This window comes from Festucalex cinctus, chromosome 7 (genome assembly GCF_051991245.1).
Source record: "Festucalex cinctus isolate MCC-2025b chromosome 7, RoL_Fcin_1.0, whole genome shotgun sequence".
In the NCBI taxonomy this organism is placed as follows: Eukaryota; Metazoa; Chordata; class Actinopteri; order Syngnathiformes; family Syngnathidae; genus Festucalex; species Festucalex cinctus.
The window spans coordinates 21,055,321-21,071,450 of NC_135417.1; the positions used below are offsets into that span (position 1 = coordinate 21,055,321).

Sequence of the window (16,130 nt, forward strand, 5' to 3'; positions counted from 1 at the left end):
CGAAATAGAAAATAATGCACTGGCAGTGTAGTGGTATATGCTGCTGCCGTCCATGCAGGTTGTGCGGATTTGTGTTCCGTGTCAGTGCTCCAATATTCAACTCGGACAAATACAAAAAAAAAAAAAATGTAAAAAAAAATTTTTTTTAAAGAAAAAAAAAAGGACCGGTTACGTCAGGGAGGGCATTCAGTATAAAAGCTACAACAACAACATTAAATAGAAGATGATCTTTTAAAATGGAAGATTCATTCTGATTAGTTGTTTTTCTCTGCCAATTTTGCAAATGTAGGCACGCTGGAAACTCGAACTTAAAAAAAACAAAAAACATTTTCTGGGAAACCATTAAAATGATGTAATTCAGAAAAAAAAGCCTCAAAACTGCATCCAAAATAAAGTCTGTTGAGCAGTGGTAATTCACCTCAAGTGACGCTGTCCCCGTATTTGTTCTCTTAAAATCAAATGCCCTCTGCACCAAAAGAAACAAATACCACTGCGATTGACCTCATCCTAAAACGATAGGGGGTCTCCTCATTGAGGCTCTTGCAGCCACAGTCACTGGTCAGACACAGGACCCAAAGTCCACAGGCCAGTCATCAGGGAGCGGGCTTAAAAGTTTGGCACCAATATACGGCCTGGCAGAGATGACGGCAAAGCACTTTTCTATTCAGTGTGGAAGAGGGATCGCTTTCTTTTCACAGGAAGCCAAGCCAGAAAACATGGCATGGCCCTTTTGTTTGACCACTTTAGCTGAAAGTGATGTATAGTGATAGACTTCTTGACCCCGCTTTCGTCTAACTTGCAGCATATTCATGTTGTAATGGTGCTACACTAACATTTTTCACCGTTGTAACGAGCAACAAGTCAGTTCAAACAGGCACTATTCCGAAAGATATCTGAAATGGTAGGACCTGGCCTGACACACATCTCTACCAGGCTGATTATTTCTGCTTCCTGCTCTATTCTCTTCCCTCCCCCCCAATAAGACTACCACATCTTCCTCCTCCTCCTTCAAGACCAGCACCACCTCCTCACCGGCACTGCCATTACTGGGGTCACCAAGTCTCAATAACCTCTCTTCTAGTGACCTTAACAACTGATGTTTATGCTAAAAATAACAATAATAATGTGTTATTAGGGGTTAATCCACAAAGGCAATCCATGTAAGAAAGGCAGATAATGACTCAAGTTCTTAACATTTTATCATTAATTAAAAGTCGAAAACATTCACCTTGCACCTAAACGTTAATCCAGAAGTTGAATTTGTTGCATGTTGATTTTAGTTAGTGTCAAAAGAAGGATCTTTATCATCTGGATTTGATCATCTAAACCATGTGTCGGCTTGGCAAAAACGGCATCCTAAAATTGCCTTGCCTTGAATATTGATTTAAAGTCCATCTGTTGTCAGGAAAAGGAAATAGTTGTGGCACATCTATGGCTATGTCATTTCACTTTTCACCTTTAGTTATTTTCAAGAACATTCTGAAGAAAAAGGATCCCAGACAAATGTTTGGGTGGATTTAAGGACACAGACAAATATATCTTTACTAGTATGTTACCCAATGGAACTGCAAACACCACTTGAATTAAAAAAATATATATATAAACAAATGGGAGTGGTGAAAAAAAGAATATGGCTTTTGAATCTCAAAAACTCCTCTCAAACGATTCTTACTCTTACATACACACTTAAAACATCCGTAGTGGCTGCCAATACAAATGTTGATTTTGAACAAAGCTAAAAAGAAGGGCTATGAAAGGCGAATATTGTACTGAATATTACTCAAATGGACAATGAGAACACATTGGGTGAGTCTGTGAATCTGGATTCACTTCAGCTGGTGATGTCAGGGCTCCTCGGATCAGAAAACCTACTGCAGCTGACTAAACAGGGAGCATCCAGCACTAAGGTTTTCCCACAAAACTCCACACAGGCACCATCTTTCTGAACCCCTCTAACACTGCCACATCTACTTCCCAAAAACTCCGCACAACCCAGAGTAGAGTTGCAACTCAGTTATTCCCACTGATGGGTGAAATAAACCAAAACACTTTCTTCAGTGTTGCCATTCGCTTCTAATATGTGCCCCAGATATGCTTTGCAAGCTAATTTGGACAGCAAAGTTCATGTGGGAGGCATTTACATATCAGGAGTCAGCAGAACCCGAATCTTCCTGCTATCAAAGGAAACCTCCCAATGAATTCATGGCCAATGGTGCCCCGCACTGGGAGGGAGTTACGGCCAACAGCTGCAGGAAACAATGAGTCATAATGGGCTTTCCTTTCATGATCCAGCATCAGTATTTACAAACACACACTTTTGCCCTTGTATGCATACTGCACACACGCACGCAGTTGGCGTTTCAAGCCGTCCAGTTTTATGTTGTGTATACAAACACTGTAAACCACGCATATCTATCAATATGCTCATGACCATAACCAATGATGTGCCAAGATGTAAAGAAGTGAAAACAGATGAGCTGAGACTCCAGTCAATCAAAGAACTTCGTGAGAAATTTTGAGAACCGCACTGCAGTGTCCTCTTGTTTTATCAGCAGAGGCATGTGTGTCTAGACGCTGTGAAAACAGCTGGTGGGGGTAAGAGAATGGATGTCCGGGAGGAATGGCAGACTCATCCCACAGTTATCACAGTTGGGATTAGAGGACAGAATTAGAAACAGGAGAGAAATGGCAGGAAAACAGAAACAAATGAAAATAGGGACAATATGGTTACCTTTTAATTCTCAATCACTTATGAAGTCCCTGGCATCTGGTTACCAAGCGGGCAGCTCACGAGCTGTAACTGGCCACTGACCAGGCCAGTATTTACAGTTCTTTTTAGGTCCTGGTCTGGTGGTTGCCGTTTATAGAAACAAAACCACTAGGGCTCATTTACCACCGTAGAGCGGCAATAGAAAGAGCAAGCAATGCAGCAAGGATATTCTTCTGCAATAGGATGGCAGTTCTGTAAATAGAAGAGTCCAAGAATGGCATTTTTTTTAATTCATTGAAAGCATAATTTTCAGCAACACTGAATGAGACAAATACAATTATATGCTGTCCCGTCTTAACACGACAGTCACCGTTTTGAGCCTTGTGTTTAGCATTAGCTAAAGTAATAGAACACAACCACCAGTTACCAAATTGACTAGTGATTAAATTGATTATAAATAGTTCCTGGTGAGAACCTATTGTATACTTTGTTTTCACTAAAACTGTAGTGTCACCTTTTTTTAATTGTGAAAATCTGGCCACCCTACCTTAATCTCAACTATGCTGAAGAAGATTTCAACCACTTTCCTTTTGTTCAAGTGCTTGTTTCGTTGGCCAATCACCTTTTTGGTTCCCCTTTATTTCTATATCCTAATTTTTTTTCCACAACTTTTTTAGATTAAATAATGTTTTCTATTTTAAACAACAGCATTTACCTTTTCGTCGGGAAAAGGCGGGACATTCTGTACAATAATTCGAGCTGATTGGATAATGTGGCATTCTACACGTTTGTTTTAACCAATCACAGCCACGGGTGAAAATGTCATCTCCATTCATGTCGAAGGGGGGAAAAGCACGAACATCTTACCAGCTAGAAATGCACGTAGTGCCTCTCGCTGTTCAACGTTCAACAAGGAAACGGAGAGTAATTCTGCGAGAATAGAATTAATTGGAGCATCCATTCGTCCATGTTAGGTTTGTCTGTTGGCCCCGGCGTAGGCGCTGGCTTCCTGATTTCGTCACAGTGGCATGTCCCGCCCCAAATGTCGCTCTGTTATTGGTCGGAACCATCGGTGGAAATCACCGGGCTCGGTACAAGATGTATTCTCCGGAGTTTGTTAACTCACAAATACCACGAGAATTCATCTTGCGAGAGCAATGTTATCAAATCTCAGGTCCCCCTCTATGGATTTTGTTCATTCTCACAATGCTTGCTTGTGTTTTCTCAGGGTACTCTGGCTTTCTCCCATAATGCATAAACATCTACGTTAGCCACTTGCCCATAAATGTCGGCTGTTGTCATCTCAGGCCCTGTTTACACAGAAGCAAACAAATCTTGTACAGACAGAACCGTTTCAAGACATGCGATTGTCCAAAAGAAGACGCCTAGAACTTTTAACGGCTGCAATATATACGCCAATTCTGGAGTGGCGCTGTAGCACTGCCATAGGGAGTGAATGGAAAGTGGAGAAGAAGAATGAGCGAAGAAGACAAACCACTGATCTGAATAGCCGGTTTTGATGCCGTGAAACCACCATATTACTCATCCCAAAAAACGTTTCTCGGCATACAACCCCGTCGAGACGCGATCGGTGACCCCTGCACGATGCATGCGCAGAAGATCGGCCATCTTGGATCGCTAACTACGGCAAACAGAGGTCCAAACACGTTCACACACGCAAAATGAAGCAGACATTGTGAAAGGTAAAAGACAGGTGCACGTTTGTTTTCAATTTTAAGCATAAACAAGCTAATGAGGTTGCTCAAAACGACGAAGACACGGCTATCTCCGTTGTTGTTGACAGACTGGCGGTTTGTGCGCAGTCACGGGAGAAGTAGCTATCCTGCTATGGTCTCCACATTGGAACGGAGCGCGTTTTGAAGTCTTACCACTCTGGAGCCCGGTTTCAAAAGTGATCAGTTTCAAGCTCAGAAACCGAGCCGGTGTGTGGACGAACTGCCTAAACGTTAAGAAACGTGTGGATACACTGAAACGGGCTGTCATGTGAACGGAGACTCACATACCCTGCATTTGCCTGGCCACCATTCCAGGGTGACTCAAGTCAGCTGTGAAAGGCTCATGGTGACCCCCTAATTACGAACAGCTGCATATAAAAAGAATGGAAGGTTGACTTGAGGTGACAGAAAGTGTAAAGAGTGTAACGTGAGAATGAGTGAGAGGGATAACTGGATTGAAACTGTAACTGAAACCATCAAGAGGCATGGAGTTTAGCTTAACTAAATGTATTTTCCAACGTCCAACCCAGTATACTGTCAGATAAATGCTGCTTTTGAATCGGATCTTCTTTGAACTCTAACACTTTCATCCCTACTACACTCCTCGTTAAGTTAAATCAGCCTGGTAGTTTTTATGCAATCATGTTGACAGCCAAGCAGACAGACAGACTGTGGACCTCTGGCGAAAACCTTCCTAGCTGAGGATGCAGGAGTAAGGAATGAATTCAGTGTATTCATTCATGCACATTCATGTGCATTTGCTCATGCTTACTATCGTATGTTTGATCTGCCAAACATACAGCCACCATGATGCTCAATCCGGATGGACTTGTTCCAATACAAATAGTGACATCTCGAGTCTCCCCACAAATATCCTCTCATATTTTTCCCCTGGTACACCATTCATCGCTAGGCTTTTTTTTTCTTTTTTTTTTTTAACAACCACTTAGACACAGAGAAAGGGAAAAGTGTGTTTCTGAGAGAATGGCTGCCATCAGTCGTCAGCTTATTGATAACATATCTATCATACCATATGGGGTCTTTGGATCTGTGTCAGTGTAAATTATACCAATTATCCATAATCATTCTGGACTATATGCACAAATGCATTAGGGCACAGTTTATTTTAGTTTGTGGTTATATTTTGTATGTTCATAACATAAATCTTGCAACATCAGACCAAATTATTATTATTGTACATTGTTTTTTTTTTTTTTTTTTTTTATTTCTTCTTTTTAATGTTTTTGTTTTGTTTTTGTTTTTGTTTTTTTAATTATTCACACAAAAATTCAATATACATCATGGTGAAGTGAGCCGTTTTTCTTGCCTTTCCTTGACCGTCCAATTGTCCATTGTTTTCATTTGTTGTTCGCCGACACATGCTGCTTATGAATATGCAAGTTTATTAATGAGTAGATTTGCATCGCCTAATATGGGGGGAAATGGGCAGACTTTGGCTGGAATGGCGTGCTTTTCCCCCTTCGACAAGAACAAACACGAAATTTTCACCCGTGGCCATGATTGGTTAAAACAAACGTGTAGAATGTCGCATGGTCCAATCAACTGGAATTATTGTACAGCATGTACCGCCTTTTCCTGGCCAAATTACTGTAGATGAGAGGTACCAGATGGATATTACATATCTGGCTATTGCCAGGTTAGAACAGTCCTACTATACTCAAACACTGTTAAAGTTTTCTCCACATTGCAGAGACCAGACAGATTTTAGATCCTGAAGAAAAAAAGGATATTTCCCCCCCAATCTCAGCGGTCATAGAAAACCTCGCTATGACATTCAGCATAAATTAGATCTTACGTCGGGGGCTCAAATAGGATCAGTCGACATACTGGGGCCGGGTAACTCAGAAGCAGCACATTCTTCTAGTTGCCACATTCTGCTGTTTTGTCATTAACACAAGACTCACAAGAAGAATATGTCATGGTGCAGTCTTTTCTAAGTGTTTAATTTCTAAAGGCCGTATTCCTGGAAGCAATTAAGATAAAATTGTCAGTCACCCTTTAATGAAATTTAAATAATGATAGATGCTACTTGTTACGTCATTAATAACCACTACTAACAAATTTGATGCACATGTGTAATGAAGGGGTTCCAATATAAAATCAATAAAACAGGAGCACTTCATTTCACCTCAACCAATATTATAACTACGATTAAAAAGAACGCACCGTAGGGTCTCGTAATTATCCTCTCACTGTAATGAGTCATGACATCTTGGCAATATGAAACTGTGCTATTACCCAAAACTGACTTCAAATCTTTATCCTGAGCAAACATGCAGTAGCTGCACTGCTTAAATCAGAAAGGGTCAACTTGTGAATGTACAGACACGTTTGTTGGTCCAATAGCCTTGAAAGGTGAGCTGCTGTTGACATAGGGAGGGCAACCTTGAGAAGGTGGAGGAAAGGCCCATGTAGCTCTCCTTAAATGCATCGGATCCCTTTAAGGTGGCCTTTTCATCCTCCTCAGTCCAGGTCCCTCGGGAGCCTGAGTGAGCCTGGGAAAGGGTCCAAGTCTCACAAAGAATCGTCAACTCTCTGAATCTTTCAGGCAAAAAATTGACGTACTAAAGACCAGTTGCGCTTAAGCATTCAGATGCCCTGTTCAGGTGATGGCAAATTTGTCCATGGAACTCTCTCCAGTATACTATTTATGTCTATTCAGCCATTCTTTACAATCGTTTGCGGCCTTGGGAAAACCATATGTACAAAATCTTGTCACGCCGCCACCGGTGTGACGGCCATGCTTTTATTTTGGTATCCATGTTTCCTGTCTTATCCTGAAAATCTAACTCTCCTCTCACCCCAGGTCACTTGCCCTTCCTGCCGTTCACTCATTACCGGTCCCCGCCCATGATTATCACCACCTGCCACCAATCAACCCACACAATAAAAGCCACCTGCATTCTCCCCTCCGTTGCCGAAGTGTCACCGTCAGTGCATGGAAGCGTCCACAGTCCTCATGTCCTTGTTCCTGTTGCCTAGCGTTGTTGCTTTGTTTTTGTGCCTTTTCCTCCCTTTTGGAGCGCCTTTAGTTACCCCTTTTGCCTTGTGCCCTTTTTCCTCCCTAGCGGAGCGCTTTCTGTTGTCCCCAGTACCCTTTGCCTGTTTTTTCCTCCCTAGTGGAGCGCCTTTTGTTCTCCATTTTTTCCCCTCCCTGTTCTCCTCTCAGTTTGAGAGGAGACCACTGTTGGCCGGAAATAAACCTGCTGCCTTGGTGGCCTACCTTACGCCTGCGTCTGAGTCCTACCTGACCCCGCCTTGTCAAATCTACAGTATGTTGTCCATTACTGAAACTAAAGCCTTGCATCTGTATCGCTTAAGTACGGCCAAGACATCCACCACTCTAATATTCTAAACAAAAGAAGCATTGAGGAAAAGGAAAGGTGGACTAGATGAGGTGGGGCGTTTGACAAGAGCTTCATAGGATTAGCAAGTCTCCCTGTGTCTATTTGAACAAGACTAATGGCTTCTCTGTTGTCCTCCCATCAATGACGAGTGACTTACAAAAACACAAAAATCTGAGCAGGGGAGTTTGTGCTATTTGTATGAAGTCTTTGTGTGGGGAGTTGAACTGGTAGTCAGATCATATTACTGATATATTTATTCAGCCTGAGTCTGCAAATGAAAATGATGCTTTTTTTTCCTGTCTTTTTTTTTTTTTTTTTTTTTTACATTGTGCCTGTGTTTCTGTAATTCATCTCAGAAATGGGAGGATGGGTGGGAAACGAGGATGTGCTTTCTTTCTGGTCGACAGTAACACACCCCATTCCATTTGAGGAATATCTGACCACCAGCAACCAATGCTGACAACCTGAAACACCTGGCTATACCTGGGATACCATACTCATATGGAAACACATATACACAAACATCTGTAGTCCATCGAGTTTGGGGGGTGAGTAAGTCCCACTGCTCTGCACCAAGACAAAACAGATAAAAAATAGCTTGTATTATCACCAGTGAAAGTAATTCATGGTGAAAAGTGGCCTTCCAAGGATAAAAATTTTATTTATTTATTGATTCATTCATTTATTAATTTATTTTTAGCAGTTGGCCTCCATCAATACTTTTGAAAATTAAGTAAGTAAATATTATTTGTAATTTGTATGATTATTATTATTATTATGTCTGCCATTCATGATTTCTGTTTGGCATTTTTCCAATATTAAATAAGTCAATACCTCGTGGCATTATGGGGGGGAAAAAAATGCCGTTTTTAGCATTTAGCCTACAAGTATGTTCGAATGTACTTGCAAACGTACTTTGCAAACGTGTGTATCACATTCAAACATACTTGCACATATGTTCAAGCATATTTGCCTGTCAAAAATGTTTACTCCAGAATGGCAGTTCTAGGCTTCTGTATGTCTTTGCATATTGCTGTGAGAAGATTGAAATCATCCCTCCACTGCTTCCTGCTAACACTCCCCACATGCTGAGGCCAACAGACTTGACAGATAATGCATTGCTTCTGCTGCTTTTTGACATTTAACTTATAACAAATACAAATGCAATATCTTCTTAAACCTGAGCTGTATTAGTTCAAATATACATCGTTTCACCACAAATATGCAATCACTGGAATGGAGGCTGCAATTGTACGGTTACCAAACAAGTCAAGACATGTTTCAGCCAAAGTCACGTGTCCCTTGTGTTTTGGTAAGTCGGTAAATTTACTGTATGCTGTTTGTTTGTAGATTTATGAATTCTGGCCACGGGTGAAGGAAAATTCAGTTCTGGTGAAAGGATCTGAGAGCAATAGTTGAGGAATGTTGCAGCCAAACCAAAGTAACAAACATGAGAGTCTAATGACTTCCAGTTGCTGCAGTGGGTTATCAGGACTTGCAGTATTTAGCATACCGTCACATCTTAGGAACCCAATCAGATAAACTGGTTTTCAGTTTTTGTCAAGAGGCTCTTAATTCCAGTCTTTCATCTGGAAAGGTCAGACCAAGTCCCATCATGGTCTGGGTAGTGTATACATTTTTTTTCCACCCTTTCCATTTTTTTTTAAATAGTATTTGTTTATAAATGTGCTTTTTGCTCTCCTTCCACAGCTGTCCCAGTTCTCTGCACCCTTTACAATGCACTGGTTATGGTTATCTACAGTACAGTGTCAGTAAATGGGCATCTGTAGTTCAGCTCTTGAGGTGAAACAGCATCCCTGATTGGGTCCTATAAGTGTTTTTCGAGGGGATGTTGTTGTTTTTCAAAGCAGCAGTAGGCGGAACCAGCGTCAACGACGTGGTGAGGGCCGGGATTCACACAGATGCCTCATTAATGTGTGATCAAGCAGAGACAGAGGACGTCTGTGGAGCGCGGCCAGCGCTCTCGTCCTCACCACAGAGAACCCTTTCTGCAGCTCGCAACCCACTTCATCTCTTTATTGCACAGCAAGAGCACACAAAACACATCTACAACCCCTAGCAAAAAGTATGGAATCACCAGTCTTGGACGAGCACTCACTCAGACGTTTTATTCTGTAGATCATCCATCCATCTTCTTGACCGCTTATTCCTCACAAGGGTCGCGGGGGCTGCTGGCGCCTATCTCAGCTGGCTCTGGGCAGTAGGCGGAGGACACCCTGGACTGGTTGCCAACCAATCGCAGGGCACACAGAGACGAACAACCATCCACACTCACACGCACACCTACGGACAATTGGGAGCGCCCAATTAACCTGCCATGCATGTCTTTGGAATGTGGGAGGAGACCGGAGTACCCGGAAAAGACCCACGCGGGCACGGGGAGAACATGCAAACTCCACCCAGGAAGGTCCAGGCCTGGACTCAAACCGGAGACCTCAGAACTGGGAAGCGGACGTGCTAACCACTCGACTACCGTGCCGCTCTTCTGTAGATCAAATTCAGATAAAAAGCATAAAACAGTCGTAAGGTCAGTCCAAAGTGCAACATCTTGGCTTTTAGAAACACTAAAAGACATGAAGAAAAAAACATTGTGCTGGTCAGTAAATGTTACTTTTATAGAGCAAGTGCAGGGAAATAAATATGAAATCACTCCATTCAAAATGTGGACTCATGAAAAACAGACAAAGAAAAAAAAACAATCAAAACATCACTACTATTTAGTTGCACCACCTCTGGCTTTTATGACAGCTTGCAGTCTCTGAGGCATGAACTGAGTGACAAAGTATTCTTCATCAATCTGGTGCAAACTCTCTTTGATTGCAGTTGCCAGATCATCTTTGCAGGTCAAAGCCTTGCTGTGGACCATTTTTTCCAATTTCCACCACAGGTTTTCAATTTGGATGAGATCTGGGCTATTTTCAGGCCATGACATTGACTGGATGCGTCTTTCTGAAAGGAATGCTTTCACAGTTTTTGATTTGTGGCATGATGCATTGTCATCTTGGAAAATGATTTCATCATCCCCAAACATTTTTTTCAATTGAAGGGATAAGAAAACTTTCCAAAATGTCAATGTATATTTGTGTATTTATTGAAGATTTAAACACAGCCATCTCCCCAGTGCCTTTGCCTGACATGCAGCCCCATATCATCAAGGACTGTGGGAATTTTAATGTTTTCTTTAGGCAGACCTCTTTGTATATCTCACTGGAACGACAGCAAACAAAAGTTCCAGCATCATCACCTTGTCCAATGCAGATTCGTGACTCATCACTGAAGATAACCTTCATCCAGTCATCCACAGTCCATGATTACCTTTCCTTAAAGCATTGCAGTCTTGTTCTTTTTTGTTTAATCGTCAATGATGGTTTCCTTTTCGCTTTCCTGTATGTAAATCCCATTTCCTTTAAGCAATTTTGCACAGTTCTGTCACATACATTGACTCCAGCTTCCTCCCATTTCTTCTTCATTTGTCTTGTTGTGCATTTTCTGTTTTCAACTCAACTCAACTCAACTTTATTTATAAAGCGCTTTAAGAACAGGCGTTGCTGTATACAAAGTGCTGTACATAAACATCAGTTTTGTAGTAAACAAGAACAAAGCAAACATTTTGAAGTGCGAATACAGTTTTTTTTGTTTTTGTTTTTTACAAGTACATACATTATACATCAGTGAACAAATAAAGACATATGGCTTTCAGTTGTTTGTCTTGACGCGTAGATGTCTTCCTTTGTCTACCAGTACGCTTGAATTTAACAACCTTCCCCTGCTGTTTGTACTTGGTCCAGATCTTCAATACAGCTGACTGTGAACAGCCCACATCTTTGGCAACCATACGTGTAGTTACCTTCTTCAAGAAATATGATAATCCTGTCTTTGGTCTCAAAAGACATCTCCCTTGTTGGCGCCATGATTCTTGCCAATCCACTTGGTCCAGCAGCCCTCCAAGGTGTGACTGTTTTTAATTGCTGACTTACGAGCAGATGTAATTTGAGGCAGGTGCCCAATTAAGGAAAGGAAATTGACTGGGTGTGTCCTTGTTTTCTGCTCAAAATGGAGTGATTCCATTTTTTTTCCTCAGAATGGAGTGATTCCATATTTATTTCCCTGAAGTTGCACTATAAAACATTTACTGACCAGCACAATGTTTTTTTTCTTCATTTCTTTTAGTGTTTCTGAAAGCCAAGATGTTGCACTTTGGAATGACCTTACGACTGTTTCATGCTTTTTAATCTGAGTTTGATCTACAGAATAAAACGTCTGAGTGAGTGCTCGTCCAAGACTGGTGATTCCATACTTTTTGCTAGGGGTAGTATTATATCCAGCTCCCCCTCTTGAGAGAGAGGAGGCAAAGTTAACCAATGCGCAACATGAAACACATACATTGCCCAGTGTGCACGTACAGGTACAGTGTGTGCGGAGATTAAAAGGAAATCAAAGCCTGTCAATGTGAGGACAGGGCGCTTTCAGCACTCAGCATCAATTTGTAGGTTGTGCTGTGACTGGCTCCTGTTTGAGGTGAAGTGGACTTGACCTGGGTGAGGTAAACACACCTCATCCTCAGGGCTCGCTGAAATCAGATGGAGGACAACAATGTGCCACTGCCTGAGCCACAGAGGCGCGCCTGTGCCTGGCCACTAACATGCTTTAGTAGTCATTTCCGACCTTCTGCTCCAATTTCCTCGGCGCGGTTCAGCCACACCACTGACAGTGGAGGCTTCACCTGGCTGCAAAAAAGGCGGGGGGGGGGGGGTCAACCACTGCTCAAAAGCCCTGAGCGGTTGTCACAGCAGGTGAGGAGGTTTTGATTTGACAGAGCCACCTCCCAGCAATAGCGACTATAACATTTTAAGTGAGATTAAAAACATACAAGATGGATGTTGTAACATTCACTTTCCAGGGTTTTTCCTGCGTACAAAATTCAGAGGCGGCCACCTCTACCTAATTTGCTCCCCACCTCCAACCTAAGCCAACGATATCGCTCAACACAGCGCTCCAGCTGTGTTGATTGAGCTCGGCAGGAATGTATTTTAGCTGCAGTTGCAGTGTTGCGCCATTAGGGAGGCGCTATATCAACAGCAGTGTACCGAAAAGACCTGAAGCAACAACCGAAGAAGAAACCGCTTTGTTTTTTTGTTTTTTTTCTTTTTCAAAACTTTAATGCACCGAAGAAGAAACAGATCATGGAGCAACAATTGAACACACCCATTTCCTGGTTGCAAAGCAGAGGTGGCACATTCCAGCCAGCGCCAAAGTCATAAAAACACAGTATTTATAATAAACATATTATTGTTTTACAACAACACTGAACTATATTTACAATTTAATATGTACTAGTGGATTAATTTTTAATGACTACAGTTAAAAACAATGGCACCTTTGTATTCATATTGTTTCTCATTTCTAGTCACAGGTCGTGAAAGGGCTGCAGGAGGGTGGCCCAAAATGGTATCGGTCACCGCCTCAAGTACCGATATCTTAAAATAAGACATTGGCCCAGAAACCGATACCTGGTATCGGCAGGGTAAACCCTGCTTTCAACATTGCACAAACAACGTCTGAGCAAATAAAGCAAAGGCTCGTTTATGTTTTAACACAAAAGCCACGTTCCCCCACCAAGGGCTCAGGTCATAAAAGGCTTCTATTAAGACAGACAAAACAGCACGTAACATCCGAAGTGGCAAACCAAGCAGCCTTCCACATGAATTTGGTCGAGCTGTCTAGCCCTGTTTAAGAGCAATCTTGCACAGTGGGCACATTCATGGCCCTGGGGTGTAAATTGAAATGTAAACAAACAGTGTACAGGACCAGAAGCTAGGAGTATCCAGTTTGACCTCGATGCCAAACATTCATACGTACAGTTTAAAGGGGGGAACTGTTCCAACTAAAATCACTAGGTCAAATACAGATTTATCAAATTCCAGCTGGACACTTAATGTGTTTCTATCCACCTGTTTTATTGCATATTTTCAGTTTACAGAAAAATAAACACCTAAATGTGGAAAAGCAATACTTTTCCCTTTCCAAGTGCAAAAGTTCAAAAACGGTTCAATTAAACATTGGGCAATCACAGCAGTATTATAAACACACGTAGCAACTAGTAGCAACGAGGATGGGGGACAGAATTCAAATTTAGAGAAAGCAAGTGATGACTGGCAGGTGTTAACTGGACTACAAAAATTGGCGAGCACAAAGTTCTTCGGAATTTAGTGATTCCAATTCCATTATCGATGCTCCTTAGTAATTCTAATTGGGTGAGGGAATGAAATACATATTCTATGATGCACTCTATTGATGATCCATCACTGAAACTGAGTCAAGAGCTTGGCCACAAGCTGCTAGTCCCAGTGGACCAATGGTTCATATTTGCATTGAAAATTTGCATCATGTTCAACGACTACTAAATTACTAGCAAATCAGCAGTGAGAGTTTTTGAACTCTCTTTGGCATAAACAGAAGAACATGACCTCCACTTGAGTAGCACCAAAATAAATTCCATCAAACTGTGACACTGCAAGCTGAGCACATCAGGATAACAAATGCAGTCCTAATGTGTTGTCATTAACCGTGAACATGTGAGCATGTAGCTCACTTCAGTCATAATGCTGGACTCTCTTTAGCTTTTGGAAAATAAGCAAGGAGGGTTCATTTGCAACATTTGGTGGTTTCAAGATTGGAGTCATTAACTGTAAACAAAAAGGGCCCTGTGCAGATAAACAGATCACCACCACCACCACACTCTGGCTTGTTTAAGCTCCACTGATAAATTTATCAGTCTGGCCTTTAATGGACTGCACAATGGACTGAACCTATGCTGTGCACCATGAAGGCCATGATTTTATCACGCTAGGTTTTTCTGCTCATCTCAGGCCTCTCTGACAAATATCACGTGGGTGGAGAAATCACACTAACTTGACTGTGAGTCAGTCAATTTTAATGAATGTGCATCAGACAACATTCACATTATTCCTGAGGGTTTCGACAAAATTATTACCACACTGAAAAGTTTAATGGTCAGTCAGCACCATGGACAGAGATCACATCAAGCTGGACCGATGACCTCTGTGACCCTCACTGCACTATGCAAACCCAGAGAATCCACTAGAACGGCTAGCAAGGACGCTATTGTTCAGCATTTATTTGTTGCAAACAATAAAGGAACAGGTTAAGTGAGTCTGCCCAGGTGGAACCTATGAAGAAACAATGTTCTCAACCAGAACAACATGCACATCATCCTCCTACTTCAAATCGTGACAGTTGGCTCAGCATTTGTCTGTGTCAGCGTGACTAAGCACCCTTCCTAGTTTCTTATTTTGCTTTCAGAAAACAGCCATCATAACATGTTAAACCCAAAAGATTGTAACACCCTCAAATGTGGTTAAAGGACAACACAGTTACAGATGCTCTTCAGCCGCTTTAGTCCCACAAGCTGTAACAGTATACACATTCATGAAGAGATGCTAACACAACTAACACAACAACCCTCTCATGCCATACACTAACAACCTCTTTGAAGCTTCTTTCCCCTTCCTGTCTCTTTTCCTTTCTTATCCCCTTGACCTTTATTTGGAAATGTCCTTTGCGCTTTCAATGAAGACAACATAACCACACTCATAACAATGCAACAGAAACAAATGTAAACAAAGTGCAAAGTTCAGTTTTGTTTACTGATATTTCAGAGCTTCCTGGGAAGCGCATGGCTTCAAAATCGCTACAATACATTATTTACAAATACTGCAGGTGCCATGGTAACTTCATTTTACACCCCAGCAGAATGTATAAATATTTGTGTGTGCCTGCCATTTATAATGTCAAGCATCAACACTATGCTTCACGGTCGAGTGCTCTTTAAATCTAAATATAACTGACTTAACCCTCTGGCTAATGCTGCGTTCAGTTGCTCCTCCAAAGTCATGTGCACTGGCTACTATCATCAAAATTTTATGCTTAGCTATTTTATATATTTGATTAACTACTTAAAGCATAGCTATTATAACTGTGCATAGTTGTTAACTTAACATATTGGTTTGACATCACAGGACTAAATGCAGAAGCACAATGTAGTCTAGCCTTCAGCTACTTTCACCTACAAACATCAAAGTTTAGGGAGGCTTTGAAGCGTCCCAGTGCCAGAAATATGATGTGATCTTTTTTTAACGACTTGTAATGATTTACGTCTTTACAAGTCATTTTGAAAGAAAGATCAATATTGTCTACAGTTAACAATTAAGTCATTGCCGTCCTACAGCAATTAAACGCATCAGCTGACAGCCACAAGCTAGTAACCCATTTGTC

At 41.6% G+C, this 16,130-nt stretch overlaps 1 protein-coding gene across 2 annotated transcripts in view; it reads right to left on the reverse strand.

The window, feature by feature from the left end:
- The window catches only part of me1 (malic enzyme 1, NADP(+)-dependent, cytosolic), a 70,949-nt gene that overhangs the window by 54,506 nt on the left and 313 nt on the right, over window positions 1-16,130 (reverse strand). The gene's annotated exons all lie outside the window — the stretch shown is intronic.